A 6,455-nucleotide genomic window follows, 5' to 3' on the forward strand; every position below is an offset into this window, starting at 1 on the left:
AAAAGGGAATTTTCACCTAAACCAACCTCCATAAGGAGGTACAAGCATCAATAGATAGAAATTAGGTTTACAGCTCTGATCTCCTGCCTTGATTCCCACTTGCTCTGGAGACGTGGCATTGAGCGAGCTGCCTGTGGGACCTTAATATAGCCATCACTTATATTAGTGATAATATAAAGTAGGCTTGCTTATGTAGGGATTGTTACGAAGCAGAATAAATGCTTTTAAAGTACTTAAGGTTTTTTCAGTTGCTAAGTGCTTTATAAATGTTATTCACTTTAATTGTGCTTTATGTGTTACTTGCTATGATGCATTCCTGCAGGGCTACTTTACCTGCTTAAATGTGTTTTAAAGCAAATGAGAGAAATGTTATATAATGAAAATACACCATAAAAATATCTGAAGTGCTATACTTGAATAAATCTTACTTGTTTTTAGGTATCATCTCAGTCCAGCTCTGGGGGCTAGACTTACAGAAAGACTGGGATAATGGTAAAGTGCTGCAAATATCCAGAGCACTGTTACGCAGATATGAAGATCCAGGACCCCAGATGCTTATCCTTTCACATCTTCAGAAGGTGAGTAGAGGTGGCTTCCCTCTGGTTTGGGTTCCAGCTTAATATTTTTAATGTTTGGATTTTAGGTGTGGTAGGCCTAGACGATAGAGCAGCATCAGAGAACCTCTTGACCCAAGCATGTAGAGCTTGAATTCCTGATCCAATTTGATGTGTCTTAAAGACCCATATGGGAGTGAGTCACTGTCTCTCATGAGGGCACTTTTACTATAGAATAACTGAGGGTTAGCTGCTGTTTGCTGGTTGTATTTTTGGACAGGGACTGAGCAACCTGATCTGTGTTGGCCTGGCTCTGAGCGGGGGTTGGAGCTGAAATTATTCTGTCAGTAGTCGAGAAGCTTGAAGTTGGTTCTTGCCAAAGTGTAGTCAGTGATGTGCAAACAGGTTAAATGCAGATATGTGTATACAAATGGCAGAAGGTGCAGAATTTAATGTAGAAAATCTGTGGAACCTGGACTAGCTATAAGCTTGGCCCTATGTATTTTTAAGACTTTACTTCTGTTTACAGCTGAAGAGACCAGCTCTCCAATGGGCCTTGGTACACTCCAGAAGCAAACCCAACAGCAACAAATATGTTTCATTCAGACAATTGTAGCGCTGAAGCTAGCTTGTGGGATTTATTTGCAGGTTGGCGTAGTATTTTCTACTTTTGCATTAAAAAATCATCAGCTGTTGCACATCAGGACTCCAGTTTTTAGAGGATGTGTTTGCAGATAGTTCAGCAAATGGCTGGGGAGGGGGTGTGTTTATTTTTTTAAAGCCTGAAGCTGGTTTAGATTTGAATGGATACTGACCTGTAGTATAAGTAGTCACAGAAACCCCTGTGTGGAGAACTGTGGCCCTGTACCATGCATGGAGCTGAAGGTCTTGCAGAACACAACTAGCTGTAGAGGGACAGGGGTGTTTCAGTAAACTTGAACAGAATCCATGCACTTGCTCTTTTCCTGGGGCTCTGGCATGCAGACATCTGAGTGGAGCCTGTGTTTTCTGGCATCAGGAGCAAGGTCAATCCAGTTTGGCCTACATCTCTCTTTTTTTTATTATTATTGTAATGGAAAAAAATCCAGTCTGAGTTTTGCTGAAAGCCGTTGTTTTTCACTTAGTTACAGCTGAATATAGCCACACTTCCTGGTTCCCTCCCTCCCTCCCCTGGGTCTCATAGTATAATCTAATTATTAAATAGCTGCAATAAAAGTACATTTTGCCCTGGCAGGACTAAAGCCTATTGATAGGCCAGATATTTTTATGCCATCCTCGTCCTGTTCCTGCCAAAATGGGTTATTTTTTGGGCTCTCTTGTCTGCTTTTGGAGTTGTGATCTGCTCCTTTAATACATTCCTTCCAGTCTAGGCAGTGCTCTCCAACTGCCTGGCAGTGATGTTAGTGCCTTGCTTCCTAATCAATCAAGTCCTCTGCATACTTCCTTAAAGGAAAACTCTGTTCATGTTGTTCAGCCCAATGACACAAACTTTCACAGGTGCAAGAAACATTTGTCACCAGCGATGATACTGATGTGGGAAGCGAAGGCAAAACTCCATCCTGTTTGGTGTTTCTGAGCCCATTCTGTGGGCAGTTCCTTTTCATAAAACTTACTGTGGGCAACTAGCCACAGACTTTGTAGCTCAGTTTCCAGCTGACATGAATATCTTGATTGTAAGAACTATGGGGATATTAAGAACAGGTTATATGTGAGTATAGTAAGGACAGAATTTGTCTTTGCTTGCTCCGCTAATTAGAGAGCGGTCCCTAATCACCATATTCTGTGCCTCAGGTAGTTGCCTGCAGTAGTGGAGGTAGAGGGATTGTTTAGGATGTGCCTACTGCTTAGATCCAAAGTGAAAACAGGAGGCAGGTAACAGAAACCGAATGTCATCCCAGACTAAAGGGTGGAGTATACTTGGAGGCTTAGCCAAAGGTCAAGAAAATAAGCAGCCTCGAGACAAGGAGTGAGAGAATTGTAGTAAGACAAGGTGGAAGTAAGAACCAGAGCTAAGCAAAAGGATTTTGAGAACAACAGACCAGTTTGGTACATTGAGCACCACCATAGCTGGGATGGTCTGATTTACTCTGATATCAAATATGCATCAATTTGGCTGCTTCTCTGTTTAGGCAGGTTTATCTTTCCCTTAGTTTCCTAGGAAACTGATTAGCTCTGTGCTTTTAACACTGAAGGAGCCAAAGAAACACCAAACAGAGTGCAAATTGGCAATACAGAATGGAGGGAGAATGGGAGGATGTATCTGGAGGAAGCGTATCACAAGATGGGAACAGCAACTTTTATACCAGTTTGTATTGTGCAATATGATCACTGTCCATTATACTTCTAATTAGAAAAAAACATTGTCTTGGAGAAATTTGTCAGATAAGTAAAGATTGGGATGAGCAATGTTACTGCTTTCTGGGGGCTTGTGTCCTGTTAGAAGTGCGCTGCTGCAAAATGGCTGTTCCTAGCCTAAGGTTTATGTGCCAGCTGGAACTGCTGATTTCCTTTGAAACTCCTGTTTTTGTAATTATTCATGGCAAAAAAAAAAAAGTTTCTTCCCATATGAACTTCTGGCTTGCTGAGTTCTGGGGTGAGCCAAGTAGGTTATTTTCTTTGGTGTCTGCATTTTTTCCTAATTACATTGTGCCAGTTGTTGCCACACAAGTTTTTATTTACCTGTGCTTCCAAATTGGTAAGTTCCATGTTCTGGAAAAGCTCAGCAGCACTTCCTGGGGAGTTTGTCTTGGGACTGCTTTGTATCTATGAGGGAGTAATATTCTTGTGCCAAATACAGCCCTTTATGTAAACTTTTTTTTTCTATAATGTGTTTCTAACACTTTCTAATCTAATTTGGTTTCAGGAAATGGAAAGGTAGTGCTGTGTGTCTGAGCTGCCATGCTTTGCCAGGCAGTAGCTGATGGGTGAACTAGAGCTTTAATTGCTGACGTTCTTCTGTGCAAACTGAGAAACCATGGGTTTGCCTGTCCTAAAAACATAAAGTTTCCTCTAACAGTCTCCTAAGCAAGCTGTCATTCCTTAATGGTGAACATTTACATCTAATGCAGCCCATGTTATTCTGGGAAATCTTTACAAAGTCTCTGATGTTGGCTGACTCGTGAATCCATGTGGTTGGGCATGGGAAGAGAAACAAGATAATCTCTTAGGATGAGGTAAGTGGGATCTACCAGCTTAGATCAAAAGTCCTGGTGTCCCCTAGATGTGTTGTCCTGCTGCAGACAACCTCTGTGTGTCACTTTGAACAGTCAAATGCCAGCTCCTCTACAGATGCACGGCCTGGCACAAAACAGGGGGTTGCCCTGCATGTCACCAGCACTAATAGAGATAGAAAAGAAAATTGGAAGTCACGTACCCAAACTTCTGCAAGTGTATGATGAAAGGATCCTAAAAAAGAGAGTAAACTTCATCCCTGCTGTGTCTGTTTTCCAGCAGGAGAAGCTGCAGGGTCACAGTAGTGGGATGATGAGATGGCTCTTGTAGTGGGTAGAAGGAACCCAAGCAGCAGCGGAGGATGTTGCAGCAGCAGGTATGAGACATGCTTTATTATAGCTGTAGTTTTGAGTCCCTTGTCTGTTTTAAATTGATTGCTGGTACTTGACTGACTTGCTCTCCTTGGTGTCCTTGTATTCATTTAGATGCTCTATTACGATGTTGGCAGTGCTGGACATCAGTGATTACTTTTAAGTGCACTCTTTCTGGTATATTGATGATTCATACTATTAGGAGAGGCTTCCTGCCTTTCCATGACTTAGTGAAAGCAATCTATTTCATAATGTCTCCTTACTCTTAGCAGGGCTTGTGCTCTGTTCCCAAAACTCCCACTGTTTTCACTGCGAGCATGACCAGACTGTGAAATAGCTTGGCTCGTCTGGTGAATAATCTGTTAGTCTCTTTTAATAAACTGCAGTTTTATTTATCTTGCTGCTCTTTAGAGCTTTTAATCTCAAAACATTTGAGTGCAGAAACTGTCCAGTAGTGAAATGCAGCCATCTCTCTTGGGGATAGAGTGGGAGGCAGACAGGCAGGCATTTTACTCCACAGTTTAGAGTGAGAGGAATTTTGTTCAAGGACAATGAGGGAAAGCTTAGCTTGTATGCTGAATGACCCTTTGATCTTCCATGTTCATGCTCAGCTGATCAGGACTTTAAATCTAAGCTCTGTCTCCCTCCTACCCATAGCAAACAGCCAGAAATATCATCTCATTTAGGACTTGAGCACTGGACCAGAATGACAGGACTGCAGTGGCAACTGCTCAGCCTTATACATTTCCTATCTGCCTGTCACTTCCTCAAGGGACGCTGACATAAAGCTAAAGAATGGTGGGTAGCAGTTCTGGGATGTGGAGTAGGGTGTACTCCGAGGGTGTACAGAGGGTGCAGAGGGGAAGGGAAGGCCAGGTCTGTTACACAGAAATACTCTCCTACATGCCTGTAAATACTGAGGAACTGGACAGTGCTGTAGTGTTAAAAGGTGACTTTCTGGAACATACTGAATAGGTCGGTCCATAGCCATGAGATGCATTTGATAATTCTGAAGCGTTGTGGTGTTTGCTAATCGTGATGAAGTGACTGGCTTTCTGAGGCTCTGAAAACTGAGACTAGTGAGCTGGTGGTGTGGTAGGTCAGCGCTCCTGTGCAAGGGGAGAAGGCTGCAGAAACTGCTGTGGCAGAAGCAATGGAAACGAGCAGGCAGAGTATGATAAGAAGCTGGATCCTTGACCTGCAGCCCTTGAGCAGTTGTAAAAGATTGTGTTACTTCTGCTACTATGCAGCACATCATTAGGAACCTTAATTACGGGGAGATGACTGCATTGCGTAGGCTAGAGTGTAGCCTGCAGGAATGTAGGAGCTTTAATTTTATGCTTACTCCGTGGTGTGTGTCTTACTTGGGGAAGGATACAGAAAGGCCTGTTCTTGTTGCAAATAAACTTGGCTGGCTGATAATGTGCAACTCCTCTGAGCTAGAATAGCTGTAGCCCATTTGATAGGTAACAGCTGGTGCTTTTTTGCCTCTTCCTACATATTAAAGCAAAATGTGGGGTTTTAAACCTTGAGGGAAGCATTTGGTGAAAGCAAAACTTGGACTTGAGACAGAGTGGTGCTTAGCTTAGTTGTGCCGAATGCTTCATTATTTTTTTTTTTCAGTATTCCTTGCTGTATTTATAGCATGAGATATGGTGAGAACAATCAGAGGCACAGCTGTGTGACCTCCTTTATGCTAAAACAAACAGTACAGAGAAGTGAATATTTTTAGTTTGTTCCAGCTGTGGGTATTGGGTTCAAAGTGCAGTGCCTTAAAAAGACAGCGTGTCAGAGAAACTGAAAGGTGAATTTGAATTTCTAGGTTGGTAGGACTGACTCTGAAGGGTTGCTAGAAAAGTTGAGCTACTGGTCTGTCAGTGAAAAAAAGAGTATGGTCAAAACCCCTCTATTTGGCATTCATAACTCTTTTTTCATTGCAATTTTATGTTTTGAACACCTGTACTTTGGTTGTTCCCTGTCCATTTCTTTTTCTTACATTTAATTTCCTGTTTCTCTGCTAATAGCTACTATGGACCTTGGGAAGGAAATATTTTCAGGAAGAGTGTCTTTGACTTGAAGAAATGTCTGTATACAGAGTAGCAGCAGGATTTCAAAGATCGGCTAGGTATGGTTTTACCTTGTTGCTGCAGAGCTGGGATAGAAACTGTTAGGAGAACAGACACTTGAGGACCCTTGCTTAGTTTAAAACTTAATTTTAGGTTGTAAGATTAAGTGAACAGAGAAATACTTGAACTGTCTTCTGTTAACTCTCAGAAATGCCCCCTAACGCTACTGCTGTTCTGGAATGTTCCCCTACCCTTAGGACAGTCCCGAGCAGAGATCAGTGTGACTGGGTTTC

The sequence above is a fragment of the Strix aluco genome, chromosome 24 (assembly GCF_031877795.1).
Source record: "Strix aluco isolate bStrAlu1 chromosome 24, bStrAlu1.hap1, whole genome shotgun sequence".
NCBI lineage: Eukaryota > Metazoa > Chordata > Aves > Strigiformes > Strigidae > Strix > Strix aluco.